Genomic DNA, 26,129 nt, shown 5'->3' on the forward strand with positions numbered 1-26,129 from the left:
CCCAGAAATCTGCCCGTATGTCCTTCCACACGACGTCATATTATGCATGACAAATGGACGATATATGGTTCTTAGTACAATGCTCTCTCTGTACGACTTTTCCCCCTGGCAGGGCCTAGAAACGTCAACACAAACGTAAGTGGAGGTACATGTGCGGAGGTGGGTTCCACGAAATAAAGGAGCGTTACGCACTACGGGGCAGTTCTCTCTTTAGTGCAATGGTGTATTCAGATGTTTTTGCGCATAGCCCTTCGCTTGTTCCTCCGTCACAGTTATAATTCTTTAGGTTTGACGACCTTTTCCTAAAAGACGCCGCCATATCTTGTTGGCTGTGGCAAGTGGCTATCAGTCCCAAGGGCACTAAGTATAGCCCCGAAATCTACAGTGGCTGTTGAAAACCTTACGCTGACCGCTTGTGCAATATGCTCTCTTTTTCACTCAAAATCCTTCAAAAAGCACTCCATTTCGTTTGAATCTAACATTGTGATGGCGTTTCGGCGATTAAAGATTTTGTTCTGGACATCTCGGCACCACCAATACGTCTAGAGATCTGCTAGTCTGCCTGTTATGCCCGTCCACCACCACACACCAGCGCAAACCATACTTAACTATAGTGGCGGACTCCCAACAAGCCTGTGATGGGTATCAAGCAGGCTTTGCGGACCCCTGGCCCTCCCCGTCGTGCAATGCCGTCCCGAAAACATATACGTTTTCACCTCGGGCGCTACTGGCCATGCAGCAAATGAGATCTTCCATAGCGGAGCCAGCGGTGTCCTCACCTGGGCACTCCTATTTGCAAGAATCGACACTGCCGGGCGCCTAAACTCTACCCTTAAAGTATAACTCCACTGGATGCTACCTACAACTCCATTCTCGTACACGACACAAACAAGAGCAGGGCATACCATGCCTCCACTCACTCCGATTCCTCTGCTCACATCTATCGGCGTCTACAACTTTTTACACCCATACGTTTTACACCCATACTGTCATCCACATACCCACGAAACTGCCCAGTATGCGACCCCCATCTCACAACCTACCAGATCGAAATGTCCTGCACTCTTAAGGGGAAAGACTTAAATGCCACACTATGCCGTTCATGGTGTTTTTTGTGGCGTCAAGAAAAGGGCCAACGCGGAAAAGAGTAAATAAAAAGCACAGATGTGATACAATGGTACCTGAACCATGATCTGTGCAGTGCCTTCTCAGTGCCCTACCAAATGTGCTATATCGCCCTTCTTTTTCCTTTTTCTTGAGTGTACCTTCATTCAAATATAGAGAAACATATATACAAGACCCCTTTACAAATCATGGGGCTATGTATACAACTTCGAAAGGAGTAACCTTCAATTGGGCGAACAAAACATTGACGAAAACTCCCACTAGTAAGGGGGCAGTGATACACACTGGTGCAAAACAGGGTACCAATCAGGCCTAAAATATTAATTATCATTTGACTAAAATGCCACATAACAGATACCATCGTCTCAGTATTACAAGTCTAACATGCGGGTTTTCCATAACTGTAGAGCCATCAGGAAAAACAGGTCACAAGGCATATCACTGCAGTGAGCTACAAGGTAACGGACACTGTTGAATGTTAATTAAGAGTACTTTTGGAGTGTCTGTTGAAGCATATAACAGAACAATATAGCGCCTCCTTTGCAGTTAATGAAACAGTGCTCAACTTTTTTGGAGCGTCTCAAAGTCTGCATTTAACACGTTACACCAAAATGTTCCTACTACGCAGCCATGTTTCAACTGGTACGTTTTCCGTATGTAGGTGGAAAAAGATTTTGTACATTGCAAAAAAAATTAAAATAATTGTGGGGTGTTGGGGATAGGAAGATAGATGCCCGTAATTATCTTGAGAAAGCTGACACCTTAAAGGGCTGCTGAAAAGCTTTTAATGCATTTCTTGGGAACAGTTTTACAGTGTTCTTAACGCTGAATTCGGAAAACAAGTTTATTTTATGTGTACATACAACCATACCACCTTTTTTTTTGTCAAAACAAACAACCCCGGCCCGGGAGCGCTGTTAAAGCCCTAGGTGCGTTTTGTGATTGGCCGGCAGCAGATGACGTCATATCGGGAGTGCTGGCGCTGCGGTTGCCGGTCGCCGTGTCGCGCGTAGGTGCTGCTGCCAGGTCGCTCTGTGGTCAGTCAGCGGACCGTTATGCTTAGCATTGCTGCACATATGCAGTTTTAAAATAGAGAAACGGAGAGTTGCAGGCCCCCAAAAGTTACCTGACCCCAAACGCAGCACGCTAAACGCAGCACGCTAGTGCTGCGTTTGGGGTCAGACGCTGGGGCGTCTTCCCCAAGAGTTCGGATCTTGGGACCTTTCGCTTTAGCATCGAGGCGGATCGTGGCTGCTTAGCATCGTCACTGCTATCACTACAATTGCGAATGACAGCCTTTAACACAGTTTTCCGTCACACTATATTCGGGGGAAACTTTCTGTGGCAAAACAGCCAAGGCTACAGAGCCGAACCGCGCCCTTTCGCTGCGCACTGAGAAGTAGTTCGAAGAAAATAATTGACTGGCTATACCCCAAGGAGTCCAAGAATATATACTTCCTATGTTTTAGCCTTGACCCAATTACGGGACTAAATTACTAGTCAGAATATATAAAATTGAGAGCATTATTTTTTATATTTCCGGATTTTTTTGGTTGCGGCTGTTGCCAGTGGCATACCAACGGTTCTCTTCTGAAAAAACAAAAGACATGGCGTCCTCGGCGACGGCCTTGGGAAGTTCGCCACTTCGTTCCCGGCGTGGGATTTTAAGAAACTTGAGAAGCAGAAGCTGTAAAAAACAGACGAGGCAAGTGGTTTGAAAAGTTTAGGCCCAAGTGAGACAGATGCAACCGCGACTCTCCGTCTCCGCAATCCATTCGGTTAGCCAGTTTGCCGGCGTACATGAGCGTGTGCGTAAGCGTGAGTGCGTGCTGCTATTTCGGTATACTGCGGCCGCGTTATCTAGGTACACTACACATTTCGGTGGTGCTGCCCAATTTTGAGCTCCAAAAGAGTTTACAAATCAGTGCATGCGGTAAAAACTGCACCGCTGACAAAATTCACTTCACTTCTGAACGATACAGAGTTAAGCGGTGTTACACGGTCGGTCTAATTCTTTAGTGGAAGCGTCGGCTTGTGCTTACAAACAAATGAAACGTGCGGTGTAAGGAGACGCCAGTATGCCTGCATGCTCAGTGATCGTGGTTCAGCGACACAAGCGTGGAGCTCATGCGACTAAATTAACTCTTTTAATGCGTATCTGTCACCCGAAGCTGAAACCAAAACCAGTTTATTGGGAACTACTTTGGCACAGTAACACAGACGAGTTAGCTCCACTTATCCCCTCCCCCCATACCTTTCTCTCTATTGCCACAAAAAGTTGTCCCAAAGTATAGCATCCCCACTTTCGCACGTGGAACTCTGTTTTCACGTTGAGTGCCATTTCAGTTGTTGGTACTGTGTTCATTCTTTCGTGCAGGTAGCGCCACCTTTCGGCCCTTCGCCTCGTCGCGTGCTCGGGCTCGTGCGTTTGCCGCCGTTGTTCACCAGCCTGCGCGACTGGTTGTGGCGTAAATTTGATCACCGCTTTTATAATCCCCTCGGATGATAATCCCTGGCACAATTTTTCGGCACACTATCATCCACTCTCTTGCATGTTTACGTTATATTTCGATATTGCTTTCATCTATCACGAAACTTCAGTATAATGTGCTGTTGAGCTAGTTGGTGCATTATGTATCACGAAACTTGCGCTAAATAGACATAAACAGACGAAGGAAGACGAACGCTGCTGCTTTCATCCTGGACAGCAGCAGCGAGCCGTTGCTGCCACGGCCTGCACCGGGTCGAGCCGATTTGTGGGCCGCACGGGCATACACGGCCTGGGTGCAGACGGAGTGCTTCCGCGTGCAGAAAACTCTTCATGCTTTCCGAGCTTCCTTGGTTTCTTGCTGCCAACGCGCGAAACTACATACGTAGCTGAGCTGTCGTCACAGCCCACAATGATGACCGGGAAAACGAGCAAGGCGTTTGGGAAACCCAGAGCGTTGCGGTCTCCCAAATTTTCTCAATCCTTATTATAGTGAATCAGGAACTTGGGGTACCTCTGTATTTGTTTGAGCCCGTCTCTTCACGTTGCTGATAACAGCACATGACGACTTGGCAGGCCTGGACTAATCGTGAAGGCTATGCGGTAGCAATGGACGCTTTGGAAGGAAATCTATATCTAGGTGTCGTTTCAGGAGTCAATAAACCGACCGTAGCATTATGGCTAGACATCCTGGCAGAGGTGACTCATGACAGTCAAGGCTAACCAGGTTTAGATTACAGGCTTGCTTAGTTCAGAACTTAAACCACAAAACCGGGAAACAGAGAAGCGGCGGCGCACGCCACTGACCGTCTTCCGAATATGGCGTTGCTTCCGGTGCCTGCCTCTTGCCTTCTCTCAAGTTCGGCGGTGCGGGAGTGAGCAGTGGGCGGAACGTAGGGTCAACTTTACCGACGAATGCCGCTGTCCCCGAGCTAAAAATGCCTAAGAATAGTTTACAGGCATATACTCACCAATCTATTAAGTGTGAAAATTGATTTTTACCGGATTTTTAAAGCGCTTCTGTAGACCTCTAATAGGCTGAAGAGAGAAAGAAGACAACAAAAATTAAAAACAAATTGCCTGCGTATCTACTCCTTACGTTGCAAATGTCGCCAAAGACGATAGTCTGTGTAGACATTTGCCAAGGAAATGCCCACCTTTGCTTTCCTGCTCACCTATCATGCTGTTTCTGTTCCGTCGCGCTCATCCCAAGGTTAACACACTCAAGGTTTGCTCAAGGCTATTTGAATTGAATACTTTCCACTGCTACAGGCCTGGTTCCTCGATGCCAGCGCTGCAGTACGGCGGAGACGCGCGTGAATCCATCCGGCCGACTTCAAGGTTTGCAAAACCGCATTGCCGTGCTCCTCGTGCATTCCAAGCAGAACGTGGAACCTAGCTAGTGGAACCTTTCGTTGCTGTTGCCGCGTGGTTTCTTACATGCCGGCAGTAGGTGGCGCGAGCAACAGCAGGTGGTGGTTTTCTGTAGTAGATGTAGAATATCATTTGCTATCGAAAAACCAACATCCATAAATTTTTAAAACAGGAACACTGTAAATATTCCTTGTGTACTAACTTCCTGTCTTATATTTGCGTAATGTCTTGTTCTTATTCAACAAACTTGACAAGTATGAACATATAAACCGGGCTTAGACGTTTACATTTGGCTGGGAGTTTATGAGACTATTGTGCAGGTTTTCTCATAATTTGGCCGGCTGGCTGAATTGAATCACAGACACACAAACAGATCTAGACAGACCACAATTTCTGGGTTTAAGTAGCCCAAGAAAGACTTTCGTCTTTAAAAGAATTACGATACTCCCTAATGCGATATTCGGGCCCAGCAGCACTGCGTTCAGGCAGCACTCACTCGCGTGTTGTCTTGACGGAAGCGATGATGAGCCTCTGCGTCGGCGGCGCGAAGTGCGTCTCAGGAATGGACTGCGACCTGCGTCTTAGGCAGGGAACGCACAGCATCGTCACGCGCACGCCCCCCTGACGTTTTCGCCAGCGTCGCGCAGACGAGCGTCTCGTGTGGGCACAGCATACTGCTTCCCCTCCCCCACCGCACACTTTCGGAGAGCGCTCGAGCCGCCACGGCGAACTGCCACGGCGAACTGCCCTCCCCTCACATTTTGCGACACTCCCCTCCTTTGCTTCCTTTCACTATTTGGTTTTGCCATCGTTCACTCGGTTACGACCGTGACGCGGCTCAACCCAGAGCCCGGCGCCAAAGGGCTGCCCCCCATAAAGAAAGTAAGAGTGAAAGAAATTAAAAGAGAGCGACTGTGCGCAAAAGACAGCTAGTGAGCTGGGTTCTAGGCGGGCATATAGCTAGCGGAAACAAACTTTACATCACTAAGGGCACAGAGCAGAGATATGGCTAACAGGACAGGAACAAATGGGTAAAACTGAAATTAAAATAAATTCAGATACATGAATAAGGCAGGTTGATTGAGTACTGTGACCAGCACTGAGAATCATCATCGTCATGATCAGCGTGCTCAAATCCACTGCAGGACGAAGGCCTCTCCAATTGACCTCCAACCGCTCCTGTCCCGCCCAACAGTACCGATAAATAAAACTAGAAAAGAAAAAAATCCCGTCCGATCTCCACTAACTTGACAGCTGCGGAAGGGCGAAGCATGCAGTGTGCGGCGGTGTTTCCCAAAGCACATTGGCTGCTAATGGGCAATGAGAGACACAGGACGATTTTGTTTCAACTATATACATATGTACATTTATTATATACAGTCAGCAATCGCGTAGCTAATCACAGTCAATATGCATAATTTTAGCGGCCATCGCTCAAATAGCTTTTCTGGAGCCGACGAGGCGGGTGTTCCCTCTCTTGCGGCGAACCGGTGAATCGATTGCGGTGAACAGGAAATATAAATAAGATCTTTCTCTTACATCGGTCATCACATCGGTGGTTTGACTATTTGGCCTCTGCACTACAACACTACAGCACTACAGCCATCGCGCACACGCACACACGCACGCACACATTGCCATGATAATGTGGCTGTGCAGCCCCGCACACTGCGCACGCCACCACACCACCAGTAGTTTGTGCAGTGATGTAAGCGGGCATTCTTGGAATGTAACGAATTACTTCACAAGGAAATTGGTCGCCACACGGTCAGTCGGTAGTGTCCCCAAGTACGGGGTTCCACATGGCTGGCCTTGCTGGGTTCCGAGTAGGTTACACGAGGAGAGCTGCAAAAATAGGCATTTTAAAAACTCGATTAGGGCATCATGTCGCGGTAAAGCATCATAAGAAGATCTGCAGGGGGCTGCTGGAAATATCACTGATATTAAATCTTAGTAAAGTGTTTAGCGCAGCACATGCGAGCCAAAAAAATCTGACCAAAAGACCCCTGGCATGAATCCCCGCAAACATGGAGAACATCCGCACGATTCACTTGGCAAAATGATCTAATAATGGGATGGGATGAGTCACGAAGGAACTGAAGAACGCGCGTCTATACACGGGGACAACTTAAATTAAGAGCTACAATGGAAGTTGCCCCTGCTCCTCATTACCGCCGCCGGCTGTTAGTCCGCGTGGCGCGAAAAGTGCCTTACTGCGAGTATTTTGAACGTGACACGAGTCGTTTCTGGTGTACCTCGCACTTAATCTGCGTTTTAAATTCCTGCAGTGACTGCAAAAAGACTAGGCGTGAAAAAGAAGACGATGAAAAAGAAGAAGAGAAAAGGCGCGCTTGCGTTGATACCCGGGTCAGTCGCTTCGGCGGAGTGATACACAACACGAGCTATTGCCGTTCTTAACTGGTACCCGAGTATAGTTGCCTAAAATACAGGTGCTTCAGCCCAAGTCCTCCAGCAAAGACGGGCCTAAACATTATTCCGTCTCATAGGCTCCTTAGAAGAACATACAAATCTCGCGGTGGTGCTCTGAAACCACTGAATGGGGAGCCGCGCGCAGTGCTAAATTTGTAAAACACAGCAATTTGTAGAAACATGTTGCGCACCTTAGCTCCACCAAAAATTGAAATATTGTCCGGCACAAAACTTTCAGTGCCCCGACGGAGTGTTTCCCCCCGTTCCCGCGAGTATCAGGTGCCATTCTTATAGCAGTCCATTGGTAGGCCAAGGTATTGTGGCGTCCGACATGACCGCTCAATGCCTGCATATTCGGATGGGGTAAGCCCCCATGAGCCACACGAAAGGCAAGAACTATAAGCAAAGTTCATTTTACTGTCTTTAGCAATCCCGGTCGATGGGAGCACCTTGTCCATAATAGGCCTGCAGCAGAGAAGACAACCACATCATAGGCATATGCCAGGACCTTAGTTTCATTCCCCAAAACACTAAGACCATGAAAAATTCGGCACCGAAGAACTCTCAAACAAACGGGCTCTAAATAAAGGGAAAGAAAGTGGCGACAAAAAAAAAACATCCTTGTTGAACCGACGCTAATGTCTTCATGAACATCGAGAGGTGCCCATTAACAATTATATTTAGTTTATCCGTCGTCATAACAGAAGCTTACGCCATTCAAAACAAGTACAAAACTCAAAGGCTGTACGAATAATGTGCAGATTGGTCTGCATTGAACGTCTGCATTGAACGCATTTGTTGAGTGACCAGTGAAGAGATTTTATATCAAGTGTATGAGTAAAAATGTTTAGGAGGAGAGGGGGACAGTAACATTTGAAAACTGTGAAATTCCCCGGAAATTCCACCAGGGCCAGGTGACCCGGAAATGAGAAGCTGATCGACGGCGTTTTCTACTTCAGTGAAGGGAATAGGGTCCCTTATGCGTAAAGAATCCCCATCTGTGGAGGCGTAATCAGGGACAGAAAGCGGTGCACAACGCCGCTGTTAAGCCTTCCAGGTATAGATGTCGGGCTAAAGAAATTTTTGTAATTATGCCCAAACTCTAATTTTTTCCATGGTACTCGGAATTGCACCATTAACATGACCTATACACTTGCCACCCGCGCGACGACGCTCATCTTGCAAGGAATGATGAGTAGAGTGATCGGAATTCAGGACACAATTTTTACCGGAACGCACAACGGCTTCTCTGCGCGTCGGTGTATCGTCCTATAGAAGATGACACTTCACAGTAGCAATTTCATCAAGGTATGTACCAAGCTGTTCACATTAAACTAGTATAGTTGGCACAGGCTCTTCAAGAGGAACTGTTCCTCCTCACCCTCTGCCGTGAAGCCACATCTGTTTTCTGGAAAGCACTAACCTCCTCTCATCACTCCATCCCGTATCTACTACATACATCCTCTCGCTACACCCAATGATGGTTAGATTTTTACGGCGCAAGGCTAACTAGGGCAGAAAGCGCCTCTCGCTACACCCAACTGGCCTTCTTACTAATCAGTACATCTTTACTGGGAGTGCCATCCGCCATACCTACCACCACACCTGCGTTCCCGCATCGCTTCCTGAGAGGAGTGATTGAATCCGGGTCCTGGCGTGGATGTCAAGTCGATGCAAGAACGTTCGGCGACCCACTGCCTTCGTGTTTGTGAGGACCTCTGGGAATTCTACGGACCAGCCGTCTCCTTATGAAGAGACTGTGGCACGACGGTTCAGACTAGGGCTGTTTAGAAAACAGCTTTCTCTCTCTCTGTCTCTCATTGTGTGATATATATTTACTGAAGCTGTCTCAATGGCGAACTCGCGAACTTCCTGCTTCAACATTTCCCAGGCGGCAGACAAAGACAAGTCAGCCGACAAGCAACGTTTTAACAGTGCGCTTACACTGCTGCAAAAACATTGATCTTTTAAAACCGATTAATTTTCCATAGCACCCGCTTGGGTCGGTAGGCTGAACGTGCACCCCTACCCAGATTCAAAACAACAAGGCAGGGGTCAGAAAAGGGCACAAGTTTATAATAAGAAATGGGGTTTATGAAAAGGAGCGCTGAAGAAATGTAAATCCTGTCAACACGAGCATGGGACTTTCCTCCAAGATGTGTACGGGCAAGGAGCTCGGAATGGCAATTCGTCCTCAACTATCGCAGCAGTGCCAAGACTTTAGACAAGAATTTCGCGCTCGTGCCACCAGAAGTAGTACCGTCTCCGGTGGACGATAAAAGGCGATTAATCCCTTGCGATGTTTTGTTGTTTGGGGCACATAGCGTCCGATCAACGTGTACCCTCCAAATAACCATGTCAAGGGAAGCCGTTTTTTAAAGACATTTACCAGTTATGTTGAAAAATGTAGGAAGCAGCGCAAAGGACAGGACGTAGAGAAGAACACAAACACGTTCTACTCTACGTCCTGTCCTTTGCGCTGTTTCTTACATTTTTAAACATGCACCAACGAGCCGACTTGCTCCCCGTTCTAAGTTACCAGTTATCTCACCACCGCTCGATTACTTGTTTTGATGAGCGACTTTAACGGCGTTTTTTGAGCTATCTCCGCACGTTGCCGGTGCAGAACGTAAGTCGTCCGTGTTGTTCCTTTCTACGTGGCGCATAAGCACCTGGGGATAATGTGCCCGTATCACAAAATTCACAAAGGTATACATTTGAGACGTAAATGCCGAATAATGCGTCCCTCGTGGCACTTGAACGTGAGTGCAAGTGAGTAGATCATGTGCACACTAGCCACGTAGAACCCTGATAGTGAAAACGCAGTGGCGTGTGCTGGTTTGTTCGTTGAAGTATTGGGCTGCATAAGACAACGAATCTAAAATGAAGGAAGAGACACACACAGGGTATATCAGAAAACGCTTTGGTTTTCTAAAGTAAATCGCACCAAAGTAAATCGCGCCAAAAGAGAAGAAAACGGAAGCGATAAACGCGATGCCAACGCGATGTTGCCTCAACAAAGTTGTTAGCAAGTGTCACCATGCTTTCGTCTTCAAAGCACATAAGATGTGTTGGTGCCCCAAGGGATTAATTTTGACAAAACAACAGGCGACGCCCATGGGCTTTGAGATGGCACGATGATGTCGTCCCGCAACGTCTGTTTCTCTCGGCGACGAATTGTGTCGCGTTTCTGGTGGATAAACGGTACCGTTTTGATTTAGGGGCCTCATGGCGTCGTCAGTGATTATGCTATGCTCCGTTTTTCTCGCTCGCCACAAATGCGATGTTAAAGAGATGCAATCATTCAAGCTGAGGAGCAAGCCCAGAAGTGCTGTCGTTCCGTGTACGCAAGCTGCGATTCCTGTCGACCACCAGATAAAAACCGCTTTCACTAGCTTCGGTGCCTTCTAACCGAGAACAATCTTCGTTGCAGCATTTTGTTCGAATTAAGCTACGGTGGCACTTTTGGCTGTGTGGCGGCGCTCATTGCTGAAATTTGTGATTAAAAAGTTCGCTAGGCCGTCGGTGAGCTGCAGGTCGCCATGGGGGAACTGCGATGCCGTGATCCGGCAAGAGGACGTCGATACGCTCAACATTGACGTTAACGGTGGAGCGAACATCACACCTGACGGAAACCATCAGGCGGGACTACGGCAGTATGCTCACATCACCGTAGACGCAATGACGCGTGACATATTGCACGTTCTGAGTGGCAATGGCTCATCGAGATTGTATTTGGGTCTTCGCGGGTAGCGTAGATGACAGCACTGTGCTAACTTCAGAAGTCCATTCCTAAAATAAGATCGTTGTTGATGACAAAACATACGACGACCTCAAAGTCACATCGGCCAATCCTGGGCATACAATTCCTTATAGGCGTCAAGGGAACACCATGCTGCTTAATCTGAAGTCCGAGCCATAGAGTCTTCCCTTTCTTTAGCCGATGAGTGTTTGGCAAACAAGTGCCCACCAAGACAGCCACTTGATGCCCGTTAACGGAAATTAGAATGTCCGCACTACAAGCTTTCCCGATACCTTCGCCGTGCATTCAATTTCATTTTCATATAATTTATTTATTCTCTGGGACACAAGGCGTGACAGAGGTGACTGCTGAGGCCTCGGGAGTAATTATTTCACTTAGCGGTGTTGTGCATTTGGTCGCTAATGTGTATTTTCTCGACAACGTCGAGGGTTCTCGAAGGTACGGCAAAGGCCTGTCAGTAAAAACTTTGCTTCCCGAGGTTTCTCCTGCTAGTTTCCGGACATATGAATAAGAGAACTTCCCCGCAATTGGTCCCCATGGGTTTCCACTGTCAGGTGACGAGCCGATCACCGGTGACGGTGAACATGGGAGGTTTTGCAAGTGTTCTTGAGTGGAAATGCAGTAGAATTTGGATTCGGGGGGCCTTTTTCGAAAACGAGCTGGCAGAACGGATGGTGAGAATCCGCGAAATGCAGTTTCATAATACGGCCAATACCGAAAAGCTTCGTAACAATGCAAGCAAAGTGGCTGGTGGTTATTTGCGCCCTGCACACCAGTCAAGTACAGCACGGGTCCAAAAGGAACCAGTATTTATACAAAAGGTACGCGATGGTATTCGGTCTCTGAAGCCGGGGCCGGGCTGATACTCCAAACTTGTTGGTGGTGAAGAATCCGCATAACTTTGGCGGTGGAGAGGCGTCAGAGATCTCAATTGTAGCGATCCTGTCGGCTGCTCTGGAATGCAAGAGTTTGCCAGATATCTCGGCTCGGGACATCTGCAATCAACGCCGGCACAGGTTCTTACAAGCCTATCATATTCAGCTGCAACTCTTCGCGTACAAGTCTTCGAACGAGTTCTCGAAGGAATGTTTCGTAGGCCAAAATGGGTGCGGCGCCAATAGCACGGGGTGAACCGTCGCTCACACGGCTGTAAGGTCGGCACCACTCCTTCCGGGGTCCCTTGACGGCCGTCGGTCCCTTTTCAAAATGTTTAACAGTACGATGTAGATTTCGTACGATGCTCACGAAAAGGTGTTCATCCTCGAAGTTGATGAGGTAGCGCTGCCTTTAGGTTTTGAACTGCGGGGATCTGCTCTGTTGAACAAACACGCCATGTCTTCTGCAAATATGGTTTCGGTTATATTCGGTTTTTGAATCCGTGTCTCGGGGGGCTGTGTTGGCGTACGTGTCCTTTAGCTGCTATAACGCAATTCCCAGGCTGCTAAGCTGCACCTAAAAAACCTGTTATCTTATTCTACAAAAAACACCGGCAGGATGACTTGGTACCTACACTGCTTCGCCGTCACTGTCGATGTCGTTGTCGGGGGAAATATGCAAGCTTATTGCAAAATAGGAAGTGCAAAAGGAAATTTTTTTGGGCGTGGAGGACATTTGGAACAGGCGCTGATAATAAACAAGGTTATGATTGTGCGTTTAAAGTAAATATAATTATCCAAATCTCTCATCTTACGCCAGCCATGCGCTGCATAGAACCACATAACAATTAAATGACCCAATTTACTAATTACATGAAAAGGTATATAAGATATAAAACAAGTTCACAATTCCTCACTTCTTACCGTGACACAGATCCGGATCTCGTATTTGTCAAGTAAAATTTAGTTTGCCTACTATCCTGTAGAAGTCTCTGGTACATTGGGCATAAAATATAAAGTGCTCCCGTAATGTATTGGCCTGCACGAAAAGAAACCCTCTGACCCAGAACGAAATCCGAATGGCACGAAATAAACTGTCGGATGACCAAAAGCCCCCCTGAACCTTATGACGCTAACGCTATGGTGCTGGTATACTTCTATGAAAATGAAGTGCTCCACATACGTCAGGCGCTATTTTCTCACGCCTAATTTCAACGCATTCATTGTTCGCGGAAAGGATGTGCATCAATGACTAGAAAGATTCCGGTCCCATTTTTTTATCTGAATTTTCGAAGTGCGCTTAAGGTTGAGAATGTGTTTGAGTACATCTTCTATAAGGCGACAGCCTTAAATGCCCCATTCAGCAGGAAACACGCGTGCTGTCCGATGGGATTTGAACCACTTTCGAACCAGTGCCACTACAGTGCTCTATCAACTGTGCTATCTCCGCACCTTGCCAGCTATGAACCGAAGTTGTCGCTATTTTCCGTTGGCAGGAAGCGGGAGTTTCAGGGGCAATGTTCCCGCTTCGTAAAATTCACAAAACTGTGAATTCGAAATGTCAAAGTTGCGGAATATTGCGTGCCGCGTGACACCTGAACGTGATGGCGCTAAGTAGAACAGGTACAACAGTTGTGTGTAATTCGGAACTGAGAAAATGTGTGGCGTCCGTCATTCTTCTTGCTGACGTAAACCGCACCATTAGACAAACAAACAAATGCGAGAAATGAAGCGTATACACGGTGTAGCAGGAATGGAGAAATTTGGGGTAATTCGAGTCAAAAGAGGAAGAAACGAAAGCGAAGGAAGCCATGAAAATGCGATGTTGCAGCAAAGAAGCTATCAATAGGCGGCGCCAAGATTTCGCTTTAAACCGCGTAAGCAGAGTAAAGCACCCCGAAGAATTTTTGCGAAGTCATTACATAAACCACTAAACCAGAAATCTGCTGTTCGTCGTCACAGCAGTGAAACCTTTCCTTGACTGGGCGCCGGTGGAAGGAAAATGAAAGTAAAGTAACTGAGTTGAAAACAAAATTTAGAAAGTACAGGGCTGGTTCAGAATCGCAACCAGCACCTGCGGAATGCGAGTCATCTGGCCATTACCGATGTTACTTCGGGTCCATGGCTCTCTTTCGACCTATGAGGACCTATGAATACCTTGAACCAAGCCATTGCACGCAGCTCGATATACAAGGAGTTTGGCGCTGCTTTGCTCTTCGTTTTTTTAGGAAGAGGACGGAGAAGAAATCTGTGTATCAGTTGCCTTGTATTTCTACTCTTTTCGTCTCCGGTAATTAAAGATATTTGCATTGATTTTGACAAAAACGCCTTCCTTTTAATGGTGGTTTTCTCCGTATGCATCGCCGTGGTTCTCCTTGGAGTCCTCTGCCCTGAAAAGGCATCGCAGACCAAGTGACGCTGCCACTAGAAATCCCACCATGACCACGCCCCCCTGCCCCCCCCCCCCCTGCTGAGAAGCGGTTAGCTGCCGCTGCGGAGGACTCACCATCTGTAAACTGCGACAACGAGAAAACTGGTGATGCCCCCTCGTCCCAAAGAGACGATGCGAGAATCGTGGGTGAAGGAGAAGTCGTCGCTAAAATGACTGACGTAGACGAGGAAGACTTCTAGCTGTTGAACCACGGTAAAAAAACGTACCGTCGGGATAACTGTGATCGCGTCCTAGACTAAAAACGACGAGGACTTCAAGAAGACGAACCCTATCACCCTGTCCTCAGAGTTTCAGTCTCTCGTGGGAAAGGCTCCAATTCCGAGCAGATTCGCTCCTCAAGGTCTCTTGTTACGTGACGTAGCCACGGCGAACGATGTGAATGCTTTGCTGCGGTGTGACCGCGTCAGCGGAATTAGTGTCTGCCCGCCTACCTCACTTCTATGTGAAGGACACGTGCATCATCAAAGGTGTGCCCAAATGGTACACAGAGGAGCACATTTTGGGCTAAATCTGGCCTCAAGTGGTACTGGATGTGAGAGAAATTATGCGTCGGACCGGCTTTTTGGGAGACAACTGGAAAACCACCCCATCCGATGTCGTGGTGTTATCCTTCGCGCCAAACACTGAACGGCCGCCATGATCAACCTCGGGTTTCCAAGGCACGCAACGACCAATTACACGGAGACCCCTCCACGTTGCTCAAGTGTCAACGTATAGGGCACGTTGCGAAATTTGGCAAAGGAGATCATCGCTGCAAGTGGTGTGGCGCCCCGCATAATTTCCAGCAATGCAAGACAAATTTTGCCTGTGCCAACTGTGGCGGCGATCACCCTGCAATTTTTAGCGGGTGTGCATTTTGCGCTACACAGGATGAATCACAAATCCCTTTCAACGCTACCAGACAGTAACAGTTTTCCGGTCCTATTTGAACAGCGATCCATAAAAGCGACAAAAAGACTACGGCCAGCGTTGAACACCCAGAGCCACGTTATTCCTGCACCACTCCTGCAGTGCCCCGCGGATGCAGTCAGTACGCTAACATCTTGAAGGAGCGTCCTGCTAATTCAAGGGAAATAAAGGTAGACGACAATTCAGAAGTTGTACGAGTCCTTTATATAACCCTTTGGTCCCACCTTGGTTGCATGACTCCAAGCTTTTTCAAAACGATTCTGGAGACCATGCTAAACCTGGAACCTGTCACTTTGGGGTTTACTGCGACGCTCCTAGCTCAGTTTAATGTGCCTTTGGAGCATCATGGACTCTAATTCAAGATCCTTTCGGAATGAAGCCAGACGCGTCACTATACTTTAATGGAATGCAAGAGGTTTAGCCCCGTTTTCGGGACTTCAAACAGTTTGTGCTTATACAAAATTTCTTCTATCATCGTCATTTGTGAACACAGCGCCACTGACGCATTCAAGCTTTCTGGATAAGAAGCATTTGTCTCATCAACTAGTGCTTCGTACAGTATAGTACTGGTTTTATTCCGACGGAAACTGACATATGTTCTCCATTTTGTCGAACCTCATGACAGGAACCAGTACGTTTGCCTCAGTGTGAAGAATAAAGGTGGCTCGTTCACACTCATAGCGTTTATCTATCTCCTTCCGGACGCCTCGATTGCAACAGATTAGACAAAATTATCGGAGACTCCCCATGACCTTGCATTATCATGGGGGATTTTAATGAACATCATAAGCTTTGGGGAAGCCACAGAAATGATCCAAGAGGTCTAAAGCTGCTCTCATTGGCGTCCCGTCATGAGCTTTGATGTGTCAACGGTGGCAGTCCAACATTTCTTTGCGCAACGACATACAGTAGCTGTCAGGATTTGGCTTTTGTGTCTAGAAGTCTCTCTGACGGCATTGAATTGTTCACAGACTTTGAAACACGAAGAAGTGACCAGCTTCCCACATGCCTGAGGATCCTGGGCTTTCAAGGTTTTTTCCTGGGAAAATCATCCGACGAATAGAATGGAAGAGTTTTAAATCACGAATGGAAGGTGTCTGTCCCAAAGGGTTCTCTTCGACTTTCGGAAGGGCCGTAACCAGAACTGCGCAGCATTCCAAATGTTCTTATAGGGTGCATTCACAGCTTACAGAATTTGGCGAAGTGCTGCAACATATCAGAACTAATCATCGTCGTGATGAATGAAGATACAGGCGCGCAAAGTCTATTCACGACATTCGTGAGGTCAGACGCATACAACAAAAATTATGCGCCGTATGGTGCAGAAGCAAGCACAGCGCTGGAAATCGTTACGCGAGATACGTGATCCTCGGAAACCCCTATCTCAGACGTGGAACACTGTCAAATGTCTTCGAGCAACGACACAGCAACGTGGGCCTTTCAGTACTTCGGCGCTTCATCAGAAACGCCGAGAGGTCGACGTAGCGAAGGACTTTACTTAAGAATTGCCAATTGCCCAGTTTCGACCACATGGTAGAAGCTGGGCCATTGGTGACGTCCCACATGGACGTCCCATTTTCAATAGAAGACCTCCATGCAACGCTAGATATTTGCCGAAGTCGATTTTCACCAGGACCAGACGGGGTAGACGTACGCCACCTTGTGCCACCTTAGTCAAGAATCCCGTCACACTCTTTTGTATCGGCCGAAGCAGTCATGGCAAGATGGTTCCGTCCCTAAGGATTGGAAGAGTAACCACCGTATCCCAGTTCTGCAAGCAGGTAAATCTCCCCTTAACCCGGCGTCACATCGTCCTACAGCCCTTGCAAGCTGCATTAAAAAATTAATGGATAGGCTGATTTTGGGTCGTTTGGAGTGGTACCACGAGTAGCATGAAATCTACCCACATGATATAGCTGGATTCCGACGCGGACGTTCATCAATCGACAGAGTAATTGACCTTGTGATATCGGTTGACACAACAAATCACTCAAACGTTTGTCAGCCGCTTTCTTCTCTGTATGAGGCAACATGAGGCAACTCCTGACAACCTACACGATGCGGGAGTCGGGGGTCACACGTTAGGTAGATACAATGCTTTCTATTCAGAAGATATTTTTTCATTGAGACTTCAGATGGCTCAACATCACCACACTTTTTTTCTCGTGCGTCACGCAACGAAGCATATATAGCCCTACATTAATTCACCTCATGTTGATAGGACTTATTGACGCATTACCAACCAACGGCCACCTGTCCATCTCTGGGGATGATATTTGCATTTGAGCATCAGGAGTTTCACGTCGTCAGATTCGGGCACGACTTCTGAAAGCCGAAACACTCACATGTTAGTTCATGCGTCAAGAAAGCCTGGAAATATGTGCAGAGAAATGTACACTGGTGGCTTTTAACCACAAAAAATGTCCAAGTATAAGATTTTTTTAAATGGACACCCTATTCCTACGTCAAAAGTCTCTGGTTTCCGGAAGTTATCGTGGATCGGAATCTATCATAGACTCCTCAAGTTTCATTACTGAAGAAAAGGCTCACTGCAGTGGTCCAGCTATTCAAGTTTCTGGCCGGAAAGACATGGGTGTCTCCGTGCCCGCCATGTTACTCCTATACAATGTTTTGTTTCTTGGTATATTACGTTACAGCCTGCATTTATTAACGAACACGTGTAAAACCGACGTACAAGTAATTCAGGCCATTCAAACCCAGGTTCTTCGGACATGTGTCGGTCTCCCCCATTGCGACTAAACTGTGGCAACAATTTGCATCGCAAAAGATCATCCGATCACAACCAACATGACAGTGGAGACACTCAGAGCACACATTAGGCAACTCACCCGTGTTGCGTCATTAACACCTTGCATCCCTGCCTTCAACACGACCACAGGAATAGTTTTTGTAAAGTGGTTGCCGCTCACACTGGGAGCTTGCCCTCGAGATATGCACCTACGTCACGGCCTCGTGCCCACTTTGGTGTTTGTTACAGCCTACAACTGCACCTAACCGTCCCGGGAATAAAAACAAAGCTGACCTTCCACCCAGTTGTCTTCAACAGCTCTCCATACTTTTTTTTACATGAGGACTACACAGACCGGGTCCATGTCTACACGGATTGATCTCTACCATGTCCAGTTCTGCGGCTGCTGTTATAATACCACAAAAGTCAATCGACATTCCTTTTCTGCTTCCAACTCGACGACGTCAACCGTTTCAGAATTGACAGCTATTCGGGAGGCCATTCTATGCATCTAGCCGGAATCTCTAGAAAAATGGTTTGTGCCCTGCGACTCGAGGCCCGCTCTTCAGTGCATCCTGTTTGCCATCCGCCGCGGCGCATACGAACAACTTGTGACTGACATCCGGTGCTTATATGATGCAATAATCAGGCATGGGCATGGTATTGTTTTCCAGTGGCTCCTAAACCACTGCGGCTTTACTGGAAACGAACATGCGGATAAACCGGCTCATGGCGCCCAAAGAGGGCCAGATTGACCTGCATCCCTTTATCACGCTCTGCTGCAGCAACGTCGGTGCGGTCCACTACCCGCGAAATCATTCTCTCTAAGCGGAACACACCAGAGTTCTTGAAAGCTCGTCTTTACTCGCTCGACCACGATTTGCAGCGTCACATACCTACTAACGTGCCACGCTCGGAGGTCACCTAGTTTGTCGCCTGTGGCTAGGTATTGCCTTCCCCAGTGCTTACTCCTTCACCATTGGCGCGACGAACAGCCATGCTTGTTATGTGTGCGCCACCAAACACACCATTGAACACCTTCTGTGCCATTGTGACCGATTCACCAAGCCGAGCCAACACCACACGTCGCCGACTCGACGACAACCCCTTTACAGCACCGATTATTTTTGTTTATAGGCGTGGTCCGTCACAGGTCGAAAAGGCCACAAAATCTTCGGGTTGCTTTTTGATGCATACGGGCCTATCTGAACGATTGTAGGGACATTACTTCAGCGCATCGTCCTTATGTCGCCAATTTTGTGCACCTTCGTGCTTATTTCTCTTTCAATTCCCGTATCCACATCCCCATGACTGGGGTAGCTAACCGGACAGTACCCTGGTTAATCTCCCTGCCTTTTCTGTATTGTCTCCCTGCCTTTTCTGTATTGTTCCTCCCTTCCTTTGCGCTTCGTTAGGCTCAAGGGTAATTTAAGCATACTTTAAGGCTGAATATAGACATAACGTGAAACCCACTTGTGTGGATGGGCCGATTAAGATGACAGCTGTCTGCACAAGCTAACGGTCGCTTCAGGAATTTCCATTCAGCTGCGAAGTCACGGTAACTCACGGAAATTCTTGCATACCTTATCATTGGGATTGACCATAAGCAAAGACAGCAGCCGTCAAAGGCCCGCGACCGGTCCACCGACTCCATTGCCTTCGGCATCAATACTGGCATTCAATGGAGCACTCTGAGGTGTACAAAGGGACAAGTACGTTGCAAGAACTAAAAAAAAAGTGGTCGAGTGTACTCAGAGATTTTGTTAATATTGCCACGGAGCAAACTAGCAGACGACGAACGATGCAGTTCTGAGGGATTGGTCCACAAGCAAGAACAATGCGTCCAGCGACGGTTGTTGATAGAGGAAGACGACGAGGTCTCTTGTGGGTCGTTCTGAATGTTAGCGTCAGCCCAGCCTTTCTTCCTGTATATAGTGTAAATACTTTAAATACATTCTTCTCTTCCGCGTCCTCGCCTCGTAACATCTTGTGGTGGAGGTGCTGGCCTTCTGCGAAGACGGAGCTGCGTAGTGGACGCCACGTCCGGCACACTTCCTTTCGCAAAGAGCACTCGGGGACAACCCTCACCATGACTCCGCCTATCCAGGCCGCTACAGGCCAGACCATCATCCTTACCCACCCGCGCGAACCCGGTAAATTCAGCTGCACGGATGACGTCGACGTAGAAGACTGGATCCTTATGTACGAGCGTGTCAGTAGCCACAACCGCTGGGACCCCACATTCATGCTCGCCAACCTGGACCTCTACCTTAAAGGTGCGGCCAAAGATTGGTTTGACACAAACGAGGCCCGTCTCACCAGTTGGGACGCTTGCAAAGAAGAGCTGAAGGCTCTGTTCGGACGGTCCGAGAGTCGGCAGCTGGAAGCCAAAAATGACCTCGCCTCCCGCGTGCAAAGCCCCACTGAATCGTACGTTACTTACATTCAGAGCGTGCTATCCCTTTGCTACAAAGTTGACCGTCAGATGTCGGAGGAAGAAAAAGTGGGCGACGTGTTAAAAGGCATCGCCGACGATGCTTTTAACCTTCTAGTTTTCAAGAACTGCGACAAAGTTGACACCCTTATCGCCGAATGTCGTCGCTTTGAGCTGGAGAAAAGCCGCCGAATCGCTCAAAAATTCACCCGGCTCCCTAACACGGCTGCGACCTCTTCCTGCGAAGATAACCCCCAGCCGCCAGCAGGACAGCGCACTTCCACAGGGATGGCACCAACTCCAGATAATATCACAAGAATTGTACGTCGCGAGATTGAGGCCACTGCCCCAACTTGCTTCCCCCACGACGCCCAGGCCTCCTCCGCTGTCCCTGTACCTCTCATACAGGCAGTTGTGCGCGAAGAGCTGCTGAACCTAGGGGTGCAGCCAATTTGCTCCGTGAGTCACCCATGCGCTCGTTATCGTTCACCCATCAGCCCTTCTCGGTGCGACAATATGCCGCCACGTTTCCAGAGCCGCCTTGCTGATGAATGGGGGACTCCTGACGACCGGCCGATCTGTTTCAACTGCAGACGGGTAGGCCACGTGGCTCGATACTGCCGGAGCCGTCCATTTCCGCCCTGCCAGAACAACTTCTACCAGTACCCTGACGACCCTCCTCGACGCTTCTACTCTCGCCGTCAGCCGCAGCCGAACACCGCTGATTCCGCCGACAACCGCTGGTCTGGTCGTTCCCCATCGCCGCAGCGTCGCCAGTCCCGTTCTCCTCGTCGCTTTTCCTCGCCGACCCCGCCGACCAGCTACTCGAGACCCTCCCAGGAAAACTAGAGGATGCAGCCCCCGGAGGTGACGCTGCATTTTCGAACCGACCTGAAAATCCTCTGATAACACTGCGAGCCGAAAAGAACTTGTTGGACGTGAAAATTGATGGTGTCGATGTGAGTGCGCTCATTGACACCGGGGCGCAAGTATCGGTCATGAGTGCGAAGCTTCGGTGTCGTCTGCGAAAAGTTTTGACCCCAGCCACTTCGTGTCTCCGAGTCGCTGACGGAGGTACCCCAGCGGTCGCCGGTATGTGCACCGCGCGCGTCACCATCGCTGGCCATGACACAACAGTCCTGTTCGCCGTTTTAGACCACTGCACCCATGACCGTATTCTAGGTCAAGATTTTTTGTCGGATCATTCAGCGCTCATAGATTGTTCTCTCGGCCTCGTCCACCTCGACCTTCCACTGCCACCAGTCACTATCGAAGAACCCTTGCCACGTCTGTGCTGTCTCGAACATGTTCGTTTAGCGCCTCAAGCATTCACTTATGTCCCGCTGTTCATCTCTTCCCCTGTACCGGACGGGGATTACGTCGTATCGCCAACCACACCCGTTGCACTGGAGTGCAGAGTGACGCTACCACACACCGTTGTCAGAATCAAGCAAAGCAGAGCATCTCTTGCGTTTCTCAATTTCAGCTTTTCCGTGCAATCGCTCCCCAAAGGAATCACTCTTGGTCATCTCTCCCCTTTAGGAGAGTACAACCTTTCTGTTTTAACGGCCGATCCCCAAAAACATCCCGCCGATGACTTTTCTTTTGCCCCTTGCCCGACCGAACCATACTCAACGATGTTGGCTCCCGATCTCCTCCCTGCACAGTCCGTTGAGCTCCGCCGACTTATAGCATCCTATTGGGACATTTTCGATCTCAAAGACCGCCCTTTAGGTAAAACTTCGTCGGTCAAGCATCGAATTATTACAGGAAGCGCAAGCCCAATTCACAAACGCCCGTACAGAGTTTCCCGCGCTGAGAGGCGAGTAATCCAACAAGAAGTGGATAAGATGCTGGCGAAGGATATCATTGAGCCTTCCTGCAGTCCATGGGCTTCACCAGTGGTGCTAGTCAAGAAAAAAGATGGCACATGGCGGTCTTGCGTGGACTATCGACACCTTAATGCCGTCACGACGAAGGACGTTTATCCCCTTCCGCGGATAGATGACGCCCTTGACTGCCTCCACGGAGCCAAGTATTTTTCATCCATCGACCTTCGGTCGGGATATTGGCAAATTGCCGTGGATGAAATGGACCGTGAGAAGACCGCCTTCATAACACCTGATGGTCTTTATCAGTTCAAGGTGATGCCCTTTGGCCTCTGCAACGCGCCAGCAAAATTTGAACGCATGATGGACTCACTGCTCCAGGGCTTTAAGTGGTCCACATGCCTCTGTTACTTGGACGATGTTATCGTTTTTTCGACTTCGTTTACCACCCATCTCGAGCACCTTTCTGAGATCCTGGCACTGTTCCGACGGGCGGGTCTCCAGCTAAATTCCTCAAAATGTCATTTCGGCCGTAGACAAATAGCAATCCTGGGGCACCTCGTTAACGCCAGGAGAGTTCAACCCGACCCGGATAAAGTTCGCGCAGTCCAGAACTTCCCGGCACCGCGCTCAACAAAAGACGTCAGAAGCTTTCTGGGACTCTGTTCCTACTTCCGCCGGTTTATCAAAGACTTTGCGCACATTGCCCGACCCCTTACCGGCCTGCTGAAGAAAAACGTTGCGTTTTCCTGGGGCTCCGATCAAATGGCCGCTTTTACCACCCTAGTTTCCGTGCTCACCAATGCACCACTTCTGGCTCATTTTGATCCTCATGCGCCCACAGAAGTCCGCACGGATGCCAGTGGTTACGGTATCGGGGCCGTCTTGGCGCAACGACAAGGTGGACTGGAGCGTGTTATCACCTATGCCAGCCGCCTTCTTTCCACCCCAGAGCGCAACTACTCAATCACTGAAAGAGAATGTCTCGCCCTTGTGTGGGCAGTGACCAAGTTCCGTCCTTACCGGCACGGCCGCCCGTTTACGGTCGTGACAGACCATCACGCGCTGTGCTGTCTCTCTTCGCTAAAGGACCCCGTAGGGCGGCTAGGTCGGTGGGCATTGCGTCTCCAGGAGTATACATTTGATGTAAAATACAAATCTGGACGTTTGCATCAAGACGCTGATTGCCTGTCCCGCCACCCTGTCGACCCACCCGACGACAATGACGATGACGGTGCAGCTTTTCTGTGCACTATATCTGGCCTTCTTCGCATTAAGGAAGAGCAGCGTCATGACCCGGCACTACGATCTATTATAGACAACCTTAACTCGGCCGCACCCGACACGTCAACGGCAATGTTTGTGCTCCGTGACAACATCCTATACCGTCGCAATGTTCGTCCCGATGGTCCTGAGCTGTTGCTCGTTGTTCCCCAGCACCTACACTCCACTGTGCTGCAGCAGCTTCACGACATGCCGACTGCTGGGCACCTCGGCATCTCTGGCACTTATGATCGAGTCCGCCGTTGTTTCTTCTGGCCTGGCCTATACCGTTCCGTACGCCGCTACGTCAGGGCTTGCGACCAGTGCCAACGCATCAAAGCACCAACGTCCCTTCCAGCGGGCCACCTCCAGCCTCTTGACATCCCGGCAGAACCTTTCTTCCGTGTCGGTCTAGACCTGCTTGGCCCCTTTCCCTTGTCTTCATCGGGGAACAAGTGGATTGCTGTCGCGACCGATTACGCCATGCGCTACGCCATCACGCGTGCATTGCCGACCAGCTGTGCTACAGATGTAGCCGATTTTCTGCTACGCGATATAATTCTCCAGCATGGCGCACCTCGACAGTTGCTCACTGACCGCGGACGTTACTTCCTCGCCCAAGTAATTCACGATATTCTTCGCTCATGCTCTGCTAAGCACAAGCTATCTACAGCATATCATCCCCAAACTAACGGCCTCACGGAACGCCTCAATCGAACCCTGACAGATATGCTCTCTTGCTACATTTCTGCAGACCATCGCGACTGGGACGTCATGCTGCTTTATGTGACTTTCGCTTATAATTCATCGCGGCATGATACCACAGGATATTCACCATTCTACCTTCTATATGGCCGTGATCCTACTCTACCATTGGACACACTCCTCCCCGCGTCGGGCGACCTACCGCTACGGCAGTCGGTGTACGCCAGTGAAGCCAGTGCCCGCGCTGATCATGCGCGGCAGATAGCCCGCCACCGACTTTATTCCTCGCAAGCTGTCCAGAAGACGATTTATCACCGCAAACACCGCGTGGCCCATTTCACACCGGGATTCTTTGTCCTTCTCTGGACTCCTACCCGCAAAGTCGGGCTTTCTGAAGAACTGCTGCCCCGGTACTGTGGCTCGTATCGTGTGCTACGTCAAGTAACTTATGTCACGTATGAGATCTCCCCAGTTTCTCCTCCCTCGTCGACTCGTGCACCTTCTACGGACATTGTCCCCGTAGTCTGGCTGAAGCCGTATCAACCGCCCCTCATGGATTTGCCGTAGCGCCGCGACGGCGCTTGTTCCGCCCGGGGGGTAATGCCACGGAGCAAACTAGCAGACGACGAACGATGTAGTTCTGAGGGATTGGTCCATAAGCAAGAACAATGCGTCCAGCGACGGTTGTTGGCAAAGGAAGACGACGAGGTCTCTTGTGGGTCGTTCTGAATGTTAGCGGCAGCCCAGCCTTTCTTCTTGTAAATAGTGTAAATACTTTAAATACATTCTTCTCTTCCGCGTCCTCGCCTCGTAACAATATTTACACTGCGTGCTTTATATATATTTTTAGTGTTTTTTGAATCAAAGCGCAGGAATGTAGCTCTTTGTCGCAGGAATGTCGCAGGAATGTGGCTGAGCTATAACGTACACTAGATATTAAGCTATTTCCGTCCTACCTTAGCGCTCATCTCATCTATACTTCGACGTTGTTGTGTCTACTATTTCCGCTTTTTTCTACTCGTGTACGAACTCGCCCAGCTGCAAGGTTTAAGTTTGCGATGGGCCTTGACGTCCTCCTGCTGCCAAGCGGTTGTCAGAAAGGGGCTAGCACATGTCTGATTGGAATGAGGGTATTAGCAAGCTTACGCGGGTACAGCGCAAGCGCATGCCACCGCTCCATGGACGGAGATGAAGCTGATGATGATTCTGCGTCGTCTGCTATAGCTGCGAAAAGGAAGCAGTTCTGACAAAGTCCTCTTTGCATCTTGTGCAGCTATGCCGCTCCCTATTGGTACATACAATTGACATTTTGCCCAGCCTGGCCGATGTGCCTTGGTAACACATAGAACACATACAATATGCTTGCAGGCCATTATGTCGCTTTTAGACCTTTATTAACAGGGTTTACACTCCGAAATATCGTTATATTGTACAAGGTAGGACGCCTAGCGCTCGCGCTCTCAAGTGCAGTATTAACCATAAAATTGACTAAAATGGATGATTTGTAGTAGTAATAGCAGTAGTGGTAGTATTAGTATTAGTAATAGTATTAGTATTAGTATTAGTAGTAGTAGTAGTAGTAGTAGTAGTAGTAGTAGTAGTAGTAGTAGTAGTAGTAGTAGTGTTTCATGTGATGAGGGGGGCTTAATTTGCAGGCAACTGCACGGCCTAAGCGACACCACATCCTCTCAACTTCCCTGAGAGGCACCACACATCACGTAGTCCTGTGGTCT

At 48.8% G+C, this 26,129-nt stretch overlaps 1 protein-coding gene across 3 annotated transcripts in view; it reads right to left on the reverse strand.

Moving 5' to 3' along the window:
• Positions 1-6,347: 6,347 nt before the first annotated feature.
• Positions 6,348-26,129, reverse strand: part of LOC144137590 (death-associated inhibitor of apoptosis 2-like) — a 160,656-nt gene continuing 140,874 nt past the window's right edge. For 2 of the 3 annotated variants that reach the window (XR_013315692.1, XR_013315691.1), the window contains 2 exons: positions 19,749-19,822; positions 6,348-6,832 (listed from right to left, as the gene is read on the reverse strand). The gene's annotated coding sequence lies outside the window, so the exon portion shown is untranslated. The remainder of the gene's footprint in view (positions 6,833-19,748; positions 19,823-26,129) is intronic. The other variant, XM_077669513.1, reaches the window with a different exon arrangement.

The sequence above is a fragment of the Haemaphysalis longicornis genome, unplaced genomic scaffold (genome assembly GCF_048455015.1).
Source record: "Haemaphysalis longicornis isolate Haplotype H1 unplaced genomic scaffold, Haemaphysalis longicornis Haplotype H1 scaffold_41, whole genome shotgun sequence".
Classification (NCBI taxonomy): Eukaryota; Metazoa; Arthropoda; class Arachnida; order Ixodida; family Ixodidae; genus Haemaphysalis; species Haemaphysalis longicornis.